Below are 24,395 nucleotides of genomic sequence, written 5' to 3'. Positions count from 1 at the left end.
TTGCCTACACTTCCAACCAGACCAACAATAAGGAAAGAAGAAAAGTTAAACTGGTTCCACCTATATTGAAGCCATTTGGAAACAGCAGCATCATATATAATGGAGAACACTAACACATGAATGGGAATGGCATACCTCATGAAAGAAAACATGTAGGAAAAACTCTTTGTTTCATGAAAGTCATTGCATGCTGTGCTGGTCTGAATGAAAATGGCTCCCATAGACTTATAGGGAGTGGCATTATTGGAGAGGTGGCCTTTATGGAGTACATGTGTCCTTATTGGAGGAAGCCTGTCACTGCAGGATGGGCTTTGAGGTTTCAGAAGCTCAAGCCAGGCCTAGAGGCTCACTGCCTCTTCCTGCTGCCTAGAGATCCAGATGTAGAACTCTCGGCTACCCCTCCATCACCATGCCACTTGCATGACATCATGCTTCCTGCCATGAAGAGAATGGTTTAAACCTCATTTAATCGGACCCCAATTAAATGTTGTCCTTTATAAGGATTGCTATGGTCATGATTTCTTCACTGCAATGGAAACCTGAACTAAGACAGATGTCTATACAGTATGGCCATCATGAAAGAGAAGAGACCAAGTCAAAGAAATAATAGCAGTGTACCTTGTACCACTGAATTCAAAACTATACCATTCCTCTGTGATTTCAGTAGAAAAACAGTCATAACACTGATGGTCTTTAACATTCTTTTTCTACATGCTTCTACACACATCAGACTATAGGTTTTGCTGTGAACACATGAATATCTAGGCCTTTAAATGGCATATACTATTTCTGGGAAATGTATCTCACGCAAAAATTGCCTTTTACTAGTAACATCACACACATGCACATGCATGCATGCATGCACGTGCGCACGCGCACACACACACATACACTCATATACACACTCTCACACACTCTTTCTCTCACACACACACACATCACCCCATCTTGTTTTACAAAGAAATGCATACTGAAGTAGTTGGGCTCTGCCTGGCATTATACAACGCAAGCTGGCACTAAGTATTTTAAAGGGTTATATAAGCAGAGCTGATCTGCACAGCTTAATTTAGGACCATGAATTAAGATTGTGGAATGAGTGTAAACTACTGAAGATGAGAGAGAAAGGGGTCAGTGGAATGGTTCTTCTACAGTACTGTCTGTGGTCCTTTCTGCACAAATTTCTGAAAAGTGGAGAAATCATTTTGTTGCACTTCCCATTGCTTTGTTTTTAAAATAAAAAGTGCAAGTTCTAACTTCCACATTTGCATTAAAGATTGCAAAACACAGAAAAAGCAGACTCGAGGCTCTTCAACCCTGATGACAGTTTTAGTGGAGTGGTATCTTTCCACTTCATTCACCCTTCGGCTCTTCTCATACCTTCCACCATGTTTAGCTTACCCATGGCTCTTAATACTGTCTGGTACTGTAACATAGTTCCATCCGTTGGATGTTATCTGTCGTTACCACTAGACTATAGGTTACAGGAGGGGAGCAACTTTATCTTGCTTGCTCCATTTCCTCCAGGATCTATAATAACACAGGGTATGGCCCTTTATCTGAATGCAAAAGATAAGAAATTTGTCAGAATGGTTAAATTTTTTAAAACTTTGTAATATTTTTATACACATTATAGGTATCTTTGGAAATGAAGCCAAATTTTAAGCATAAAATTCATTTATATTTCACATCTGCCTTATATACATTACATACTCAAAATCATTTTACATAATTTTAGTATATCATCTCAGCACTCAGAAACTTTCAGATTTTGGAGCAGTTAGGATTTCAGAATTCCAGATTAGGGGTATATTTATAAATTTACAAATTTACTGAATTCACTGAGTATTTGTATTATAGGACTCATACTGATTGTTTTCATCATGATATTTGTAATTATATTGTTATTGATTATTTATTAAAGATTATAATAGGATAAGGCCAGGTAAACTGTGCAACTAAGAATTTTTAAGTAGATAACTGTGATGGGTAATTTACAAGTCAATTTGATGGGACCACAAGACACCCTAAAACTTAGTCAAGAGTTGATAGGGCAATGCTGTGAAGGAGCTTTTTGAGATGATGTTAGCATTGACACTGACAGATTGAATAAATGAGACTGCTCTCTCCAGGGAGGAAAAGTCTCATCCAGTTGGCTGAAGGCTTGAGTAGACCAAGAAGGCTAACCTCCCTGAAATAAGAGACTTGATTGCCTTTAGAGTCAAACTAAAACCAGCTCTCCCTGGCTCTCGAGCCCACAAGCCTTTGGATTAGAACTGTGCCAAGGACTCTCCATGGTCTCCCACCTTTATAACCTCAAATTTTTAAGTCTGTCACCCTCCACAATTACATTACCCAGTTCCTTACAGTGAATCCATAGAAACACATGTGTATTATCTCTGATTATCTAAAGAGCCCTAACTAATATAATCATCATGCTTGAAACTATTTCCTGTCTGTGTATGTATAATACATGTATGTGTTGTACATGTGTGGGGTTGTACTTGCCTGTGTGACCAATGAAAGCAGAGAGCCACATCGAGTGTCTTTTAATTTTTTTCATAAACAGGGACTCTTGCTGATACTGGAACTCACTGGCCAGGAAGCCCATAGAACCTCTTCACCAAATCTGAGATTAAATACACACCTTGCTCAGTCTTTTACGAATGCTGAAGTTGCAAACTCTAGTTCTGATACTTTCACAATAAACATTTTATATATTGACCCAACCTCTCACAAGTTCCTCCTTTTAAAAGTAAAATGTAATGGGGTCCTCATTAACAAATGTGTCTTTTTATGCTCTTCAATGTACTTGAACTACCAGCTGGAACATATCTGTTTAAATAGTTTATTTTAATATATTTTAATTTTTTTATATTTTCTATGCATGAGTGCTTTGCTTATATGTGTGACTGTACTATATGTGTACCTGGTGCCTGTAAGGACAAAAGAGGGTACTAGATCCCTTGGAACTGGATTTATAGATAATTGTGAGCCACTATATGAATTCAGGGTACTGAACTCAAGTCCTCTGTAAAAGTAACAAGTGCTCTTAACCTTTGAGCATCTCTCCAGCCCCTGAATGAGTTGGCTCTTATGACAGCCATATTTGAGAATCAAGGGGTCTATTAAAGAGTTTGCCTTAAGAAATGGAAACCTAGAAATCTAAAACAGTAAGAATAAGATCTCTGATATATATATATATATATATATATATATATATATACATATATATATATACACTTACATACACACACAAAGAGAGACACACAACTGAGTCAACAAAATACATTTCAATATTTACTTAAAATTTAAATGCTGATAAGAATATCAAAGGACATGAAGTGTACAGCTATCCAAATATAGTGACAAGAAACTTCATATGCAAAGAATTGAATTTGGTTGAACAAACTCTTAGAGGTCTACATATGATGTTCTCCTTCTGAGTGTGAATAATCAAAACCTAACTGGGCCGAAAGTGCAATACTTAAACTTACATTTCCTAGCATTATTTCACCAAATCACTGAGACAGTAATGTTGCAGACAACTGCAAATCTGCATTTGAATGAGTGCTCATAAGCAAATGCCATTTAACTTATATAAAAATACACACAAACTAATCTTGCTTGCTTTGAGTGAATTTACATAGTTTTATTATTTGACTGATGGCCAACTTATGAAGATTTTAAAATGTTTTTATCTGAAGCAAGATAAATAAAAAAAATACAATGTGGAAACATCAAAACTACCACATAGTTTCATGGTTCTCATACTGACAGATTTTAAAGATAAATTTAAAAACCACTTAATTCTTTAAAGAAAACTTCTCATTGGGAAACTCCTCAGAGCTAAAGATATGGCTCTACGAGTTGGAAGCACTTGCTACTCTCGAAGAGAGCCGGATGCAGGGTGCAGCACCGCACTGAGTGGCTCACAACTACCTGCATGTACAGCTCCAGAGAGTCCAACGCCCTCTTCTGGCCTTCAGAGGCACCTACATACAAGTGCTGCACATAAAATTAAACAGAAATGCACATAACTAAAAATAAAACTGTAAAGGAAGAATGGTCCCTCGAAGTATGCATAATCATCTCCAAACATGATTTATCCCAGTTTGTTCCTATTTAGCTCAAATGCAAATGTAGGACATAAACCATCTTACTCTCCGCAGGATAATAATTGAGAAGCCCTGCTAACGCATTAGTCATGAACTGCCTAAAATAGTATTATTTCATTCAGGCTATCAAAACAGTAACAATATACTGCTTATCCTATGGTAAAAGTAAGCATTTTCTTGATTTAAGTGCGCTCTGTTTGTGTCACCTACTTTTTACTGCTTTTCTCCCTCCTAATTAGAGCCATCTCTAATAATGTAAGGGAAGCTACCGCTAGCTAGACTTCAGTGACCCAGCTGAATTGTATTCAGATAGTAATATTTCTCACATTTATAATAACATTTTTGAGCCAAAATATTTTTGTTTTGTTCTTCTGTTGTTTACCACAACACTTATTTTTCTACCTCCATCGCCCTTTTCACTCTAGTATATATGCAGTATTAAATTATAGCTGCTTTTGGTGTAATTATAACACACACATGCAAACACACACATACACACACACACACACACACACACACACCTACTATTTTAGTTCTTAGGTTTATAAAAGTAATTTCTAACATGTAGCAAATCAGGAAATGGAATTTTAAAATATGATAATATAAGAACAAAAATAAGAGTAGAGGTTTTTTTAGTAATTCGTTGTAGCTAACGCTGAAATGTAAGACGCGGAGAGTAATAAAGGAACATATTAATTAATTCTATTCCTAGTGGGTATCTAGTCTCAATGGATGAGTAATAGAACAGGAGCTAACTCTCTACATATTGCTGCTAAAGGTGGCCACGGCATAAAATAATAAACTTACAAGTCAATTAGTCTTTACAAAAAGAAGTGAATAAACAGTTTGATGCTTATCCCATGAAATGGTCAGTCAATGTCCTGTTTATCTCATCTCAGCTACATATGCAGAAGACCTCAAATGGGGGTATGTTCAATTCACACAAATGGTAGAAACAGAGCATGGTGAAAGGATTATTGTTTGCTTTCTTGAACAAAGAAAGCTAAATGCAAGACAAAAAGGAAAAAGATAAAACTAAAATGTATCTCTTATTTTTTCTCATAAATTATCTATGAGTAAAAGTAATAAGAAAGTTAAAGCTTGGGCTAGAGAGATGGCTCAGCCGTTAAAGGATAGGCTCACAACCAAAAATATAAGAAAGTTAAAGCTCTCTGGGAAGGGGGAAGATGTGTTTTAGAGACCACTGTAGAAAGGTAAGCATCCTTTCAGGAAACTGCTAATCTATAATAAATTTGAGAGAAATTTACCACTGCCACTCACAGACATAACATTCCATCTCTTGGGTTGTACAGTTGCGTTGTTTAGGGTCTTCCAACTGATACAAGCTAGGGCCATCTTAGAAGATAAAGCCTCAATTGAGAAAACACCTCAATAAGAGTGGCCTGTTCTTGACGATAGATATTAGATGGAGAGGGTCCATATCACTGCGGGTGCTACCATCCCAAGCTGGTGGTCCTGTGTGTTATAAGAAAGCACCTGAGCAAGCCATGAGGAACAAACCAGTAAGCATCAGCTCCTGCCTCCAGGGTCCTGTCCAGTTTGAGCTCCTGCCTTGGCTTCCCTCGGTGGACTGTGATTCAGGATATGTAAACCAAATAAACCCTTTCTCTTCTCAAGCTGGTTTTAGTCATGGTGTTAACCACAACGGTAGAAGCAAACAAAGACAACATCCTCTTTACAACTTCCTTTTCTTCCTCATCTCACCTTTCCTTCCTTCTCTTGCTTAATCATAGACCTGCTACAAATACCCACCACCACTAACCAGACTTACTTGGCCATGCATTCAGAGCAGGAATGTCGCCCTTCTCAGCCACTGATGAACACTTCTACTGAAGAGTTAAAATAAAAACTTCATAAAAACTGCAAAAGAACAGCAGATAAGGGGACAGGACAGAGCAGGCCTGAGATGTGCCCGGCCAAGCCTAAAAACAAGGTCGAGGGATTGTTCCAGGAAGGGGGCCATCCGGACGGATGACTCCCTGCTCTACAGATAAAGATAAGACGTTCTACTATATTGAGAAACCCCAGCCCGCACGTACTGCTTGCAGATGAGACCTTGTATCCATTTCCCTTGCTGATAACCATGCGAAACCCCCTGGCTTCTCCTATATAAACCCCTGCCTGAAGAGGCTGGGGCCGATTCCTCTGTCTCCTGTGTGAGATACGTGTCAGTCCGGGATCTCGTTAATAAACGCTACCTCTTGCTGTTACATCAAGACCGGCTACTCGTGATTCCTGGGGGCACCCACCCCGCGATTGGAGCGAGAGACGCGGCTCCCCATTTAGGGGTATGCTCTTTCACTACCTTCTGACTCAGATTACCGCTTTGATTGTTTGCTTCGGTTTTTAATTCTACTGTTTTAAAAAACTTTCAGTATATTCTCTACAAAGAGTAACTGTAAAACATGGCATAGGTGTTGAGGAAGTAGAGCTGGTATCACGCTGCTGCAATACTAGCAATGATGAGGGTCTTTGAGCAAAGAAAGTTGAGCTAGAAGAGAAAGATCATAGCCAAAAATCACACAGGAGCTGACCACTTCAGGAACTTATGATGCAGGAGTGAAATTACAGAGGTGAAAAATGAACAGATGGGATTATTAAATAGTTGTACATAATTTCTACACAAGTTTCCAGTCATGCATTTGTTCTGTCCAAATATGCACTGTTCCCAGGAACAGAGAAGGATCCTTGACAGAAGGAAATTTTTCAGCATGCGTCCTAATGTTCTTAAGAGCTGAGCAGCTCATCTCATGCTTTCTCACAGGGAAATTAACACGCTCTAAGAGGCTTGCTCCTGGGGACCTTGGAACAGATCTCTTCCAGTGAGACAGTTCCATGTCTGTAAAATAAGGAGAAGGGGACTGAAAGTTGATACAGGAGGTAAAGGTGCTGAGCAGGTCACTGGTCAACATGAATAACATTTTAGAAACCCTTCCCTGCTGTCGTCCTAGGCACAGTAATTCTACAGCCTCTGTTTATAAAACCTGTTCCCTGTATACATGCTTTGTCAGATTTGATCTAAACAATGGCTCTAAAACTCTTAATATCTCCATGTTAAATATGAAGAGTGAGAGAGTTAGAGATGATGAAAGGAACAGAGAGAATCCAGATGCAAACTGCTGTAGTAATTGCAAGTGTTAAGACAGTTATTTTACTTGCAAATGTTCTGAAAGTAGACAAAAACAACAGCATTATAACCCTCTCAAGTTACTGAAGACAAAGTACTACATGGCCTATGTAACATTTATATCATAAAGAATATTTCACTTATACAATGGGAAGAAGTGAAGGGGAAAAAGATTTATTCATATGCCTGAATTACAATGAAATCCAACCTTAAAACAGGAAGTAACTGAAGTAATTGTGATACCAGCTTCAGATTTTCAATATAAAAGAAATGCAAAATAGAAGTATATATTTAAGACATACAGTGAATGACATAAAATAAAGGAATTTAACAGCTAAAATAGTTTCATGCAAATAAAAGGTCAATACTTCTTTATTAAAAGGTGTTAATGCCTCCTCCAAAGAAGCTGTGGAGAGGCACAGGTAATAATGCAGGTCGAACATGCACAAAGCCACATTCAGTTCCTCAGCACCAGGGGAGAGGGTTAGCAGAAGAAAAGGTGTCTCCAAACTCCATACTTTCTATTGCAAGAACAAACCAAAATTACTCAATAACAGCACATTTTCAAATTTTCCAAATATCCCAATTTAGCCAAAATGTAACTCAGCAGTCTAAGCTTCCAGTCTCCATTCAGTCAGGAGCTTCAAAAGGAAGAAGGTTCATCAGCTATTTTAATGGAAGTCTCAGTAATAAAGAATAACCAGTAGGTATAGGAAATCTTCTCAAGTCCAACTATATAGTAATTTCTTATTATAAAGCACACATGACATTTTTACAGAATTATGGTAAGTTTGCACACAGAACAGAAACCAGAGGAACAGAAGTGTCAGGAGACCTGGGGTTCTATTACATGTGGCCTATGGATTCCTGAGTACGCTACCTCCATGAGGTAGGGCTAGGTCCTGGTCTACAATGTCAAATGTCTGCCCTTGGTTTCCTTTCAGTCCTTTTCAGTGTTTAAAATTATGACAGCATATGACAGAAGCATTTAACTTGCTAATCTATACATAATGACTTCATGCTCCTGACAGGATCATAATTAGAGTTTTCTCATTTTCACACTATCTCAACGCTGAAGTTAAGCTCTCACAGAAGTGATACCATATTTGAACAATGTATTATACATTTATATTATAAAAATCAAAATAATGTCTTAAATTCATCAGAATTGATAGTTTTGACTTATCTAAAACCTAAGGCTTTTTATTAAGCTGACCAAAAATAATGAATACATATACTTCCAACTCTAACATTAGAGATTTTCTTACATAAAAGGCCAGATGAGAGGCAAAGCTAGCAAGGCTGCAGCAGGTCCTTAACTTTGTAAGTTAAAAGAACAGATGGTTACAAGGATTTCTTGTCTAAGCGTGTTTTAACATCAGTCTAGGGATGTTATAGGAATGTGTGACACATCAACCATAATCAATAACATGGAGTTATAACAAGCAGTTATACCAGTGCTTTTGAGTCTGAGATTGGACTCATGAATGAAAACTAAAAAGGTCTGCTTTCATAGATGCCTCTGACAGAAATCCATGTTAGTCCAGAGAAGCACTGATGCTAGCCTGCCATCCACTATGTCTATGCCCTCCAGAGACTTTGGAGGAAGAGCGGGATAGACCACAAAGTATGAAGGACGCTTTCTCCTCAAGCATCCAGGTGAAATGAGGGTAATGGCAGGGTTACAGGGTGCCATCCTCCACTGAGGAACTATGTTAAAGATTAGATTGCTCATCCCATCCTCTACTGAGGTAACGTGTTAAAGGATAAGATTGTTCATTTCCACGTCAAATGGGGAACTTTGGAAATCAGAAATCCTGAAGTTTTCCAAAACTTCTGGGGCAGCAGAATCACCACTAATTTGAGGCCAGCTTGGGCTATATAGTAAGTTCCTGTACAGTCTGGGCTATAGACGGAAAACCCTACTTAAAAAATAAACCAATCCTAGAAATTAATTTTTAAAAGATCAGCAGATTCAAATACATAAAATTATAGACTCCTGGTGGACACTGTGGGTGTCTATGTACTGTAAGCTTGCAAGAGAATGAGACAAAGGACAGTGAGCTCAAGACCAGCTTGGGCTCCATAAGAAGACTGACTCGAGAATAATAAGCAGGGGCTGGTGAGATGGCTCAGCATGTGAAGGAACCTGCTACCAAGCCTGATCATCTCACTTCAATTCCAGGGTCCACACAGTGGGAGCAGACAGCCCACTCCACATGCTGTCCTCTGACATCCACACACACAGCACTGTACATGCATGAATGTAAACACATGGAATTAATATAATTTTTATAATTTTTAACTAAAAAGAAAATTAAAAAAGCAAAATTTTATATAAGTAAAACTCATAGCAAAACAACTAGAAGATGGACAGACATATGCATATATATATATATTCAAATCCAGCATGTGATTGATAATGCACTCACTTTTTGACATACCAAACAGCTGCAAAGGTAGCCTTCAAATAACACTTATCCATATTTGGCTCACATGTATATAGTCAACAGTACAGAGAAAACTGCCTTCCAAGGACTAACACAATCTCACCTCCTAAGGGGATGCAGTAGAAAGATTATCTTCCTTTCCTCAATGCCATATAATATAAACTAACCATGGGAATAAAGTTATCAAGTATATAATTCTAGCAGCTTCTAGGAGTCTGTGCACAGAGAGAAGAAATATAGGCAGTCTTGTGGAACATCCTAAACTCTGCCTACAACACAAATATGTACAATTTGGTGAAAAATAAGTTTCAAGTCACTAAACAGAAGTAAGCAGTGGCCAAGGAAAGCACTGTTTGTAGGAGTGAGAAGAGACTTCTGGGAAATAATTTACTAAGATAAACCAAGCACTATAAATGTATTAGTTCTCCTTCGCTTATCATTTCTGAAAACATGAAAACTAGTAAGGCATAAAAAGTTTAGACTGCAAAAACCTGGTCACTGTCATCTGGACTTTCCTACCACCACATGCACAGCTCAAAAAAGTTCAAGCACACCCCAGTGACTATAGTACTCAGAGACCAAGGCAGGAGAGTTCCAGATAGCCTGAGCCACTGAGTGAGAGAGCAAATCAAATCAAGGCAGAACGAAACAAAGCAAACATGGCAGAGGGAGCATGATGCCTATGTTGCTATGTTTTAAACTTTAAACCCAGAAGGCAAGGCCCATGTGTCCCTCCATTCCTAGACCTCACAATGATCTCTGCACTCTGCAAGGACACTGCCTACTATGTGACTACCAGAGAGCTGGCATCAGGATAAGGATCTAGGGCTGTACAATCCACTCTTAAATGGACCCCATTTACCATGATCTCCATAAAATTGAAAAGGTTATAGCCAGAACTCTGTAGCAAATGTGAATGCAAACACTAGGATCATAAAACTCACCTGAAATGAGGGATGCTTGGCAAGCTAAGCAGAAACAAGAAAGCCAAGTGAAAATTTACTAGAGGGATGAAGGCGAGCACGGGGAAAATGGGAAGCAAGGAGTATACCATTAACTAGTTGAAACCGCAGTTATGAGCTGCACACTGCTACATGAAAACATGTTGATGCTAAGTGAAAACTTGGCATAGTAAACAAGGCCAGATCTTTAATCATAAAAAATGCAAAGAATAATTGCTTAGAGACACATGCTAAAAGGTAATCAATAATCTTTTCCTACTTTATTATGTTTATATTGTTCATGCTTCTAAAAAACTATTAAAGAAAAAGGGGAAATATTGCTTTGATAAATGATCAGACCACTTAGGAAGGTAGCATATTCCTATAATCCTGGCACTAAGGAGATAAGGCAGGAGAACCAAGAGCTAAAGGCCAATCTACACCACATAATGAGGCCCTGTTTCAAAAGGCAAATGAACAAACCATAATAGTAAATTAGGACCAATGAGGTGGTTCAGAGAGCAAAGATATTGTCATGGAATCTAATGGCCTCTGAGAGGGGGGGGGGGAAGAAACAGACAGAGAGAGACATGCACATTAAATCAATGCAACAGAAGTAAGTAAATATGCAAGTTAGAAGAGTTCTGCTAAACCAATAGAAGTGGAAAATCTTCTATATTTGGTTCTATTTACTATCATTCTAACCAAAATAACAAAAGCCCTGTTTATTGGAAACAATTTATTCACTGATTCCACAAGCACTTCTTACATGCCAACTGTGGGTTACAACACAATGTGTTGGGATTCCTAAACAGGTAGGTAGCACAGCTCCCACCCTCAGAAAACTTACCACAACGAGATGAATAAGTAGTTTGGCTAACAGCACTTTAATAAATGCAGAGCAGACAAATTCCTCTAGGTTAACTGTTTGCATTTGAGGCCAGAGGCCTCAGCTTGCAAAACTTAATAGTTCACCGCCTCAAGTCTATCTATTGTCCCCATCAGGACAGGACCTGCCATGCTAGCAAGCAGCTGTCAGACCATGCCATCAAATCAGACCCTCCCGAGTCTCAAATTTCATCATCAGTCACAAGGAGAGCAGTCTCGTGCCCCTCTCCACGCAGGGATCAGGTGTTCACACACACACGCATGTCGACTCACTACCATGGAAGCCTGCCTATGCCTGAAGGATAATTCTTGTAAGCTCAGTAGTTCCAACAGACATATAAACTTATTAGATCTTGGGTTTCTTAAGGAAAATAAAGAATCACCGCAATTTGTGCATTTCTATTTTTAACTTTCTTTTCTTGTTTTTTCCCTCAGTTCTTACCATAGCAACATATAACATAGCAGTGAAATACTATATAAAAACCTCAATTTTGCTCTTTACTCCTGAAACTATTTGAAGTAGAATTAAAACTAATATGATCTTCTAACTGTGAATGCATTGCTTTTTCAGTGAGGTGCTTCTATCAGCCTCCAAAATAGTTTTTATACTAAAAGTTTCTTTTTCTGAGCTAAAAGCTAATTGAAAAACCGAATGTTCAACAAAAGCCAAGTGGAGGTGGCAGCGCGCACCTTTATTCACAGTACTTGGGACTCAGAAGCAGGCAGATCTCTGAACTTGAGGCTAGCTTGGTATACAGACTAAGTTTGGAGACAAGATCTTTGCATAGTAGGACACCAATCCATTACTAAAAAGTTAGAGTTGGTAGTTAATTTTTTAAAAATTATATAAAGCACAATGGCTCTGTTTGGGAGATCCCCTCCTTCATTCCTATAAACTTTATCTACCAGTGGCAGCAGCCTCTGATTTTGATGCATATCAAATCGGATGCAGGTATTACTCTTGGGGTACTGACTTACAGAGTTTTCCTTTTGGCTCAGTTCCCAAGGGCTAGCACTTGGGACTCGATGACCACCATCCTTGAAAAGTAAATGGGAAAGCCCAATGTCTTCAACGACAGGTTGCAGGTCTATACTACATTATGGGGGAAAGTGCCAAAGAATCAGAGGGGGTTTGGGAATTATGGCAGGATGACTCACCTGAGTCCCTTTAGATTATGGAGATATTACTTTAATAAACATGGACATAAGAATGATAGCCACAGTTTGGCAGACATATCCAATCAATGACAGCATCATGCCTCTTTGTGGGTTTCTGTCATCTCAATTATTTTTTCAACTACTTTAAACTCTTTTGAAGGTGCTTCAAGGCTTGAGAAATTATAAAAATCCCCTTGTGCCCTTTCCTAGAGTTATATCATAGATCTTATTGATCTTGTACCCCATTCTTCATTTCTCAAACTTCTTCTTAGAAGTGATTTGTTACCATCTTTCTTCAATTTTCTTATAAAATGTAACTCTTCATGCCAGTGTACAAGTAATCTCTCCTCACACTTCATCCTGACATCTCCTCCAAGCTGCAGATGCCTGGAGAAAATGACATACAGGGAGATGCCAATCCTGGCTACTGGCATCAGTCAGTCACTCTACCATCTTCTGTTGGGTTCCTCTGTTCTGTCATTTTTATGGGACACATTTGCTTTTCAAGGATCAATATTCAATTTAACTTTTTATGCACTATAAATCAAGTCTTCAAAAAGTGAAGAAAATGTGTTTCTCATTCCGAAGTTATTTTAAACAAAGTCAGGTCCTCAGCCAAGTCCATTTAATGAAGCTCATCTTTGTGAATCCCAAAGTCAGAATGTAAGCTATATGGCAGGAAAAAATTCTTCCTTACTTCCAGAAAATACTACTTTAACCAATTCTTTTAAAGTGAAATAATTGGCCTATTTGGAAATTTTGTAAACACTCAGAAGATATAAAGTTATAGCTTTAGGAAATGTTGCTCTTCTATTCAATATTTCTGCTATGGATGCCACATAATGTGTTAAAGACTGCCAATTTCTTTATAAGTCGATACAGAATTATAGTCACAAGACTATCTTATAGACTTTCTGCAGTTATTTCACCGATGAAATTAAAACTAATAGGTTATTAAGTAAAACTTCTTACACAAACAAATAAAACTTAGTTCAGTGTCATAGTTATTCCATCAAATACCAGTATCATCCAGATTCTTCAGAGGAGAATTAGACACAAGTAGACTGAGAAAAGAAGCCTGGCTTAAGCGTTTACATACTTATTTCGAAGTGTGCTTACAATGCTTAGCATGGGCTTTTCAACCCCGCGGTGCCAGACTTGTCTCTGAATTAATTTCCACCAGGAAACCCATGGGATGAAAACTCTAACTGTGTGATAAATTAAGTTGCCAAACGAGATGGATTAGTGATCAGTGCAGTGGCCTGGGAAGCTGTCAGATCCACTTTGGACAGGGATTCATCCTCTTGCTACACCTGCTCATTAAACACCAAATTCATGGCAACTCCAGTGACTGACTGCACATTAACAAGTCATGTATAAGGAGTGGTGTAGCTGGTCTAGTCAGCACCCCTCTACTTATATGCTCCTTTAAACATAATTCCCTGGTGCATTATTCTGTTCTCAATCCCAGTTTTAAAAAATGTACCTCTAGTTGAATTTTGGATACAATGGAAATGTACTATATCATAAAGTTTACAAAGTAAACAAAATTTCACTAAAGGTCAGAGATGAGGACATCATATACCATAAGTGTTTCTTCAAGGTTCTAAAAATGAAATGAATGATGGAAAAATCATTGCATTTGTACTGATAGTTTGTCAAAATAAGGAATTTAAATTTGTCTTTATTTATAAACCAAATACAGTGATCCTACAACTCAAGGTAAACTTGAGAAGATAGTGAAAATGCCAGCCTTTCTTTTTTCCAAAATGATCATAGTGTTCCTTATATAACTCCAAATTTTATCAACCACTAGCAATCAAAAAGCACCAAATTTGAGCCACAAATAACAATTCTTCATGTAAGGGCTTTTCACCAAGCACGAAGTTAATAAAATATCAGCAAGTTCCTCTGGAGGTCCCGAAATGTGATGATCATACACTATGGAATGTGTGTGTATGGGGGGATCATACATTATGGAATGTGTGTGTATGGGGGAGGGGGGGTACAATGCTACTGAAATGCCTCTTTCCTTAGCTGCCATTCATAGAGCCCCGTTTTTATATAAACTGGAGACTTCATTTCAAAATTCTTCATATTTTCCTCCTCTATGCATATAAACCATATATGTATTTCAGAAAAATTAAGTAAGCAAATAGTATAATTTATTCAGCTAAGAAAGAGGAATTAATATCCAATTCTGTGATTCATAAAATAGCAACTCCACATAAGTTACAAATAATGAAGGAAAATAACTGGGGCAAATTTTCTGCCTTTTAAAAAATATTATATGTGTATGGGTGTCTGCCTCTATGTATGTCTATGTACCATATGCATGCTGTGTCTGTGGAGAACAGAAAAGGGTATTGGGACTTCTGGAACTAGAGTTACTGGTGATTGTGAGTCACACATAGATAGGTGCTAGGAATAGAACCCGGTCTTCTAAGAGAGCAGCCAGTGTTCTTAACCTCTGAGTCATCTCTCCAGCACCCCTGGGGAAATTTTTCAGTGACAGTAATCACACCTCAGTCCAGCACTTCTTAGTTGAAACTTCATTTCCAACTCAGATTTCTTATTCTCTTATAATAGAATCTGAGCCTCAATAACTTATAACAAATAGAAATGCATTTCTCACAATTCTGGAAATTCAAAATTATAAGATCTCAGAAAGATTTCTTTGCTATTTTATAACATGTAAGACACACTATATAAAGAGGCCAAGAGTAGAGTATCGAAAGCCAGGGAACCAAACGCACTCTTAAACAGGAACCCACTCTCACTACAACCAAGTCCAAGTGGACCAAAGACTTCAATATAAAACCAGATACACTAAATCTAACAGAACAGAAAGTGGGGAACAGGCTTGAAATCATTGGTACAGGAGACAACTTCCTCAACAGAACACCCATGGCTCAGGCACGAGGACCAACAGTTATTAAATGGACCTCATAAAACAAAGTGTCTATAAAGCAAAGGACATGGTCAATAAGACAAAACGACAGCCTACAGACTGGGAAAAAAATCTTCATCAACCCTAATAGAGGGATAATATCCAAAATAGATAAAGAACCCAAGAAGTTAGAATCAACAACTCAAATAACCAAATTTAAAAATGGGGTACAGAACTAAACAGAGAATTCTCAACAAAGGAATTTCTAATGTCCAAGAAACATTTAAACACTTAAAAAAATGTTCAATGTCCTTAGTCATGGGGAAATGCAAATCAAAACTACTCTGACATTCGACCTTATACCCATCAGAATGGCTAAGATCAAAAACTCAAGGGACAGCACATACTGGAGAGGATGTGGAATGAGAGGAGCACTCTTCTATTGCTGGTGGGAGTGCAAACTTGTATAACCACTCTGCAAATCAATTTGTGGTTTCTCAGAAAACTGAGAATAGATCTACCTCAAGACCCAGCTATATACACAAAAGATGCTCTACCATCCCACAAGGATACTTTTAACTATGCTCATAGCAGCTTTATCCATAATATCCAGAAACTAGAGAGACCCAGATGTCCCTCAACTGAAGCATGGATAAAGAAATTTAGTTCATTTATATAATCTAATACTACTCAGCTTTTAAAAACAATGACATCATGAGTTTTGCAGGCAAATGAATGGAACTAGACTATATCATCCTGACTGAGGTAACTCAGACCCAAAAGGACATGAATGGTATGTACTCACTTATGAGTGAATATTAGCTATACAGTACAGGATAACCATGCTACAATCCAAAGACCCAAAGAAGCTAAATAACAAGGAGGGCCCAAGGAAAGATGCTTGAATCTTTCTCAGAATGGGAAATAAAATAGATATTGGAGGTGGATGGAGAGAGAGAACTGGAGGGGAGAAGGAATGGAGAGGGACCAGGTGAAGGGAGAGCAGGGGAAAGAGAACAGAAATCAGTGGTGGGCAGGTGGGGCATCTCTAGGACATGCCAAATGAGTCTCTGATAACAGCATGAACTATTCAAGAGGACAGTCCTAGTCACCTATTAGAAGTACAAGCTCTCAACAAGATTGCTTTGGAGGCTGCTGAGTAGATAAACTTAGAAGAGACATATACGCCATATGGACACATAAATCTATCCTTTGGTTAAAATTAATAAAACTTTACAGCAACTCTATTTTGTTATATAATTATTAAAATAAAAATTAAGCCAAAGGTATGGTATACTCTAAATAAGATTGCACACAAGCTTTAAAAGACTTCTAGGACTCATAAAGTACTAGGCAACAGGAGCTGGGGAGCTGGCTGAGTGGCTAAAGTGCTTGTCCTTCAAGTACTAGGACTTGAGTATGGATCTTGACAACCCAAGTAAATATGGTGACCATGGAGGCATAGTTCACGCTCTGGCAGGCAGAGACAGGGGATCCAAAGAGCAAACTGAGTAGTGAGGGTAGCTGTATAAGTGAGCTCTGACTTTCACTGAGAAACATGCCTCAATGAATAAGGTAGAAAAGTGATGGAGAAAGAGTCCTGACATCAGCCTTTGGTACACACACACACACACACACACACACACACACACTCACACCACCACAAACACACACACTCACTCACACACACACTCAAACACACTCATACACACACACTCAATCACACTCACACACATGCAATCACATACACACTCATATACATACACACACACACACACACACACACACACACACACACACACACGCCTGTAGGCATGTACACCATTTGCCCAATATGGCTAGACGGCTCCATGGGTAAAGGTACCTGCCACTGAGGCTGATAACCTGTGTTTCATAGCCAGAACCCACTTGGTGGAAGGACAGACTCAACTCCTGCAGGTTGTCCTCTTGTCTCCACATGCACACTGTGGCCCAAGCCCCATCCCACTGAACATACAAATAAACTTTTTTAAAAAAAGAAACTGAGAAACTTGTACTTTTCAGTTAAGAAACACTCAGCACCAATTGCTCCTCAGGTCCCAAAGAATTCCAGTCTCACCAACACCCCTGACACTATCTCCAAATTGGTTACTACTAGTACCAACAAGATCTATAGATAAAATCCTCCCTTGTGTCCCAAAGGTAACAGTACAGCCTTCTGGAAGTAAAGTGGGAATTAAGACAGCATTGAGAGGCAATGAGGAATAAAGGGGCAGGGAAATGTGATTTGGAATGTATTTAAAAAACCGATTTGCATCAAATGGTGCACTGGCTATCTTGGCCATTCACCTAGGCTAGTATCAGCTTCTGTAAAACTCAATAAAAATCTACTTTTGCTTTCCCTACTTGAATTTTCTTAAAATTGCTACAAGTGAGAGCCCTGTTATACACAATTCCTGAACAAATGAAAAGCTACCTGGAATCATAATAGAACCACAGCCCTCCATTGGCAGACTTGAGCCAGTTTGCAGACAGAGAGCTCCTTGAGAGAAAGTGAGAGCAGGTCGCAGAATGTACAATTCGGACAGTTACACTGAAGAATTGGCAGACCCTCCACACTGGCTCCCTCTTCTGTGGAATGAGAACTACTATGGTTGGAGAGAACAAATGGAAATCGCTGGAGCCGCCTCCATGAGAGAAGATAGCAAACTCAAACCAGCCTCACTTCCCTGGAAGGAAACAGAAACGAGTGCCCTGAAGGACCTGAGAGGTGCATAGCGGTTGCTCCTACCACATACCCCATAATTCTGCTATTAGGCCTGTGCAGAAAACAAGCCTAGGACAGAGTTCAAAATTTTAATCAAGCAGCAATTCCGATTGCTGCTGCTATACCAGATATGGTCTCCTATTGAGCAGACTGACATGGCTCCTGGAACCCAGTATGCAGCTATTGATTTCACAAATGCTTTTCTCTTTATACCTTTCCATCAGAACCAGCAGGCATATTGCTTCAGCCGTCAAGGGCAGGAGTACATCTCTATGGCTCTGCCTCAAACCTATAGTAAATCTGCAGCCCTGTGTCAATTCTTGGTTCACGGGAATCCTGACCACTCCTTTCTTCCACAAAGCTTGATGCCAGTCCATTATATTAATAACATTACTCACTGACTGGAGCAAATAAGCAGAAAGTAGCAACCACTATGAGCTTATTGGTAAAGCATTTGCATATCAGAAGATGGGAAAGAACCAAGAATTCAACAGCCTTCTACATCAGTGACATTTCTGGGAGTCCAGTGGTGTCAAGCATGTTGAGATAATTCATACAAGGTGAAATACTAAGTGGCTGTACCTGGTCTTTCCTACTAAGAAAGAAGCACAATGTGCAGTGAGTTATAGGATTCTAGAAGCAGTGTATTCTTCACTGGCTTAATTACAAATGACTTGGAAACATGCCAGCTTTGAGAGAGGCCCAGAACAGGAAATAGCTCTCAGCTGATCCAAGCTCCTATGCAGTCTACTCGGCCACTTGGGCCCTGTGATCCAGTCTCCCAAACCTATCTGTTGTAGAAGTGGCAGACAAGAGTGCTGTTTGGAGATGTTACAGGCCTCCATAGCTGAATCACAGTGGAGGCCCTAGGGAGTTTAAACCAAGGCCCTACCATTATCTAAAGAAAACTTCTTCCAGTTGAGAGACAGCTCTTAACCTGTGATTGGGTTGAAATGAAAACTGAGTGCCTGATGATGAACTGTCAAGTTAACATGCCGGCTGAGCTTCCCATTATAAGCTGGGTATTATTGGATCCAACAAGTCAGGAAGCTACATGTGAAGATTAGCAAGCTGGTATTAAATGAAGAGACACATATGCTCAGACAAGTGCAGGTTCTGAGGGCACAAGTAAGTTATATGAGGAAGTTACCCAATTGCATAGAATTCCTACTCCTGCTACTACTTCTTTTGTCCCAAAGCATGCATATGTGACTTTGTGAATGTGGTCTGTGATCAGACAACTAAGTCAGAGAAGACCCAGGCACAGCTTACAGATGGTTCTGCAGGCTATGCAGACACCATCCAAAAGGAGACAGTTGCAGCATCACAATCCTTATCTCGGATAACCCTGAAGGATAATGGTAAAGGGAAGTTTCCACAGTGGATGACCTTTGGCAAGTATGCACAGGTTCTTCAGTCTTCCAATGAGGACCAGGGCTCTCCAGGAATCCCCAGGCCCTCAACGCTAGACTCAGCCTGACTACTGAGACTCAGCCTCAGATTGGGCTGGGCAGCTCTCAAATTATTGGACTCATCAGTGCCTAGCCAGCTACTTCTGAACCACTCAGATCATACTGTGTCAGCCAACCTAACAATTCCTCCTTTCAATATATTGTATTTATTTAGTTCCTCTAGAAAGCATGACCAATACAAAGATTGTGTACTATTTAACTCCAAGAGATACTCTCTCAAAAGTAGAGATAGTGATGGTTAGAAACAGAATAAAACTCAAGAGGGAAATTTCTTAGCAGCCACCTAGTCTGTAGCAATTATTTTCTCCTCAAAATCATCTTTAAACTATTTAACATTTATTAAGATTCCACGAGTTTCTTAAGAGAAAATCAATGAAGACTATAAAAACAAGGAAGCACTATGTCCAGATAAGAACCATGTTGTGATGTAAGTAAGAAGAATGAAAAGATGGTTTAACACATCCCAGAGCCTGGCAGTTAACACTTTTTTTCTTCTTGCAGAGGGCACAGGTTCGATTCCCAGCAGCCACACCGTGGCTTATAACCAACGCCCTTAGTTTTAGTGGATCCAAGCCCCTTTCCTGGCCTTCTCTGATACCAGGCACACATGTGCTGCACATATTGGACATGCATATAGAATAAAATTTAAAACAGCCACAGTTCTTATTGCAGAGTTTCAGAATTTAATGGCATCTCTTGGAAATAACTCAAGTAAAACAGTAATACCTAAAACTATGGGACACAGAATATATAATTTTAGTTGAATATACATTTACCTATCTGATTTTAAAAGATCTAGAACATAAGTCAGCTTTTTGACTTCGAGCTAAGCTGTATAATCTGCTACCATTTCTCTGTCTGTGGCTTTATGTAATAAGTAATGTAGGAAGCAGTCTATTTCTCAATTTTCATTGTCTTTCTTTTTTCACAATAGCTCTGTGAGGCAGGACTTATAGTATGCCCATTTTTAACTAATAAAAACAAATAGATGTTAAGAATTATTCAATAGTTTTCCAAAGCTTCCAAAGCCAGCAAGTCAAAAAAGCATACAGAAAATCATGACTGATCTGAGTCCAAGAGTCTATGATCAACTTCAGGTAAATGCACCACTCCTTAGAAGTTGGAGTAGAGGCAAGAACAATTGAAAAGTAAACAAATCAACCTACCTGACCTTTCCTTTTAAATATTATTATACTAGCGAACATTAATCCTTGGCTACAGCCATCCCATTTATGGTTGGAGCACTGTCCTGTTTTTATTACATAGCCAGCAATCTGCAAATAAGTTTAAAATTATATCTCATGTAGAATAATTTTCTGAGTCTGAGGAGCCAGTAGAATTGTCTCTAGTGACCTAACACTGAACCAGAAATTATATGTCTATATTCCCTCCCAAGATCCAGCCAACAACAAAACTGTTTACTTCGTCAATAGGCTTAGCATAAGATTATACTTGAATCTAGTCGGTATACACAGATCATCCTATGTGATACTACATTAAGATGATGGGTTTGCTTGCTGTACCCCGAGGTTACAGTCAACACTCCTGGGTGCTGACAATTTGTGTACGGAAATTTGGAAGATCAAGGGGAAATTGAGCTGGATCTGCATGAAGGCTAAAGCCTGACAGAAAGAAGGCAGCATGGTGAGGAAATAAGGAAGCAATTGGAACCACCAGGAATTTACCAGAAGCATATTTTAGAGAAGGAAATGATCATGAAAATATAATCTTCTTTTAGTAAACTCCTTAGAAATCTGGCAAAGGTACTCATCTCCCAGGGCAAAATTTTGTTTTAAATAATATGATAGAAAAAAGGCAGGAGGCTGAAGATCTATGGATACATCTCCAGCCCTCTCCAAACACAACTCAGAAAACTATGCTAAAACAGGAGACCAAATCTGTCCTCCATCTCACGACTGAAAGGAGGCGAGGCACAAATAACTGTGTCCACACTGTATGAACAGTGGGTTTCTAAGATTTATTTATTTTATGTGTGTGAGTACACTGTCCCTGTCTTCAGGCACAGCAGAAGAGGACATCAGATCCCATTACAGATGGTTGTGAGCCACCATGTGGTTGCTGGGGATTGAACTCAGGACCTCTGGAAGAGCAGTCAGTGCTCTTAACCACTGAGCCATCTCTCCAGCCCTGAAGAGTGTTTTTAAAAGCAAAATAACATCGTTATGGATTCTAAAACTTTATTTTCTACCTCAAATTTTCAATTTATTTGTCACAGGAATGAAACAAAACTAAAAATACAGTTTTACTTTACATACTTTCTTTGCATTTCCAACAACAGGACTTTCTACATGCTTTGCATACAGAGAATCACTTCTGTTTAGATCCAAGCCTATCTTCTCTACTGTATCTAGCCCACCTCTACGTGTAGAAGACACTACCCCACTTTCAGTCCAAAAGACAATATGTAAAATTTACAAAGTCCACAGAAAAAATTAACATTGGTTTTCTCTTGTATTTGTATTTGCCCAGGCCTTAATGATAAGCATGGTTTTGCTTATACATAACTAGATAAAGAAGTGAGGGGAGGAGGAAGAAAGGGAGAGGAGGAGGAAGAAAAAAGAGAGAGAGAATGAATTACAGATCTTTGGGAAGGATATCTGAAGCAAGATACATCTGAAACCGTGAGATATGCACCAGTAACCTTATGAGCTGTAAGAAGATACTAAAGGTGGCGGGCTAAACAGAGAAGCAACATGAAAATAATCGGTTTATCTACGGATGGAAATCAAGTGAGGTTTCCAACAAAGTCCTCAGGACACTATTGAGGTACTCTGGGTAAGACATGAAGGCCATGGATGTGAGCTCATAGAAGCGGTCATATACATGCCAGTGCAGTAAAAAGAAAATTAATATTCAAAAATGAAGTGACCAACAATATTACATACAAAGAATACAAGGATCAGATATGGGGGATGATATACAGAGGGTCAGGAATTTGAACAGAGGTGTGTAGCAATGGGGGCTGGGGAATTGGTAGTAGCCACCAGCAAGTCCCAGATGCCAGGAAAGCAAGAGGCTCCCAGGATCCCATCAGGGATGTGATTAGCTGAAATGCCCAACAAAGGGGAGGGAGAACCTGTAGAGACCATATCCAGAGGTTAGGCAAGGCCCTTGGTCGGGGGATGAGACCACCCACTCATCTCCAAATTTCTAACCCAAAATGGCTCCTGTCTAAAGGAAACAGCAGAGACCAAAGGAAAGGCCATCCAGAGACTGCCCCATCTGGGGAATCCATCCCATACACAGACACCAAACTCAGATTCTATTGTGGATGCCAAGAAGTGCATGCTGATGGGAGCCTGATATAGTCTTCTGAGAGGCTCTGCAATAGCCTGACAAATACAGAGGCAGATGCTCCCAGCCAACCGTTTGACTGAGCAGGGGGGACCCCAATGGAGGAATTAGAGAAAGGACTAAAGGAGCTGAATGGGTTTCCAACCCCATAGGAAGAACAATAATATCAACCAACCAGGCCCCCCAGAGCTCCCAGGGACTAAACCACCAACCAAAGAGTACACATGGAGGGACCCATGGCTCTAGCTGCTTATGTAGCAGAAGATGACCTTTGTCAATGCCCCAGTGTAGGGGAATGCCAGGGTGGGGAAGCAGGAAGGAGTTGGGGGGGGCACACTCATAGAAGCAGGGACAGGGGAGATGGGATAGAAGGTTTCCACAGGGGAAACTAGGAAAGGGAATAACATTTGAAATGTAAATAAATAAAATGCCCAATTAAGAAAGAGTTTCATGGAAATGTTTTAACCCTCCTTACCCAGTAAAAATTTGGGTGAATGAAGGTCTTCTGCTCTATTGTGGGAATTTGATGGCCTGAAATAGTGACCCTGTTCTCCTTGAAGCATGGACCTTTTCCCCTTTTGTCTTCATTTCCAGTGCATCAATCCTTTTCAGACTAGCCAAGTGAATAAATTGTGAAGTCAGTCTCCATGGGGGTAAAGACACAGTCACCACCTTCCTTAGAATAAAACCCAAGTGCACTTCCTGTCTCAGTATGTTTGCTTTTCCAGCGACACCCTCTCGACCAAGAGTAAAGTTTGCCTTGTCCACACAAAGTTCAATTGAAAGACAGACTCCTTTTTTGTGATGCCAAAGACATTTCCATGAATACCGCTAAGACTATAAATATCAATTTCCAGGTCACACATTATTGTATAGATTACGTGATACCCCCAGTTCTGGAAGCTTGGGAAAGGTTACACAGAACTCTGATTTCTTTCTTTTCCTTAAGTTTACTATAATTACTTCAAACTAGTATTTAAAAATAAGGCAGTCCTGAGAACTGGACCTGGTGTCTGCCTGGCTCTAAACAAGCTCTAGTTGGCTCAGCCTCTAGTTCCTTGCCAACTAATCAGATGCTTAGTCACATGTCAACTTCCTAGAAAGAAGAATAAAAAAGAGCTTGTCTCAGGTAACATTTAAACAAGTTTAAGGAATTTCAGCAAATACTAATTTCAGAAGTTTAAAATATTGAATCCTTCCTTTCAGAACTATACAGATCAGTTGTTTCAATATACTAATGTGGTCATGAAAGAATGTTGGCAGTCTACCAGA

General features: G+C 39.2%; 1 protein-coding gene across 14 annotated transcripts in view; it reads right to left on the bottom strand.

The window, feature by feature from the left end:
• The window catches only part of Macrod2 (mono-ADP ribosylhydrolase 2), a 2,026,216-nt gene that overhangs the window by 1,939,792 nt on the left and 62,029 nt on the right, over positions 1–24,395 (bottom strand).

This window comes from Rattus norvegicus, chromosome 3 (genome assembly GCF_021556685.1).
Source record: "Rattus norvegicus strain SHRSP/BbbUtx chromosome 3, alternate assembly SHRSP_T2T, whole genome shotgun sequence".
In the NCBI taxonomy this organism is placed as follows: domain Eukaryota; kingdom Metazoa; phylum Chordata; class Mammalia; order Rodentia; family Muridae; genus Rattus; species Rattus norvegicus.
The sequence above is the reverse complement of the archived record's forward strand: the minus strand, read 5'-3'. Positions and strand labels throughout refer to the sequence as shown.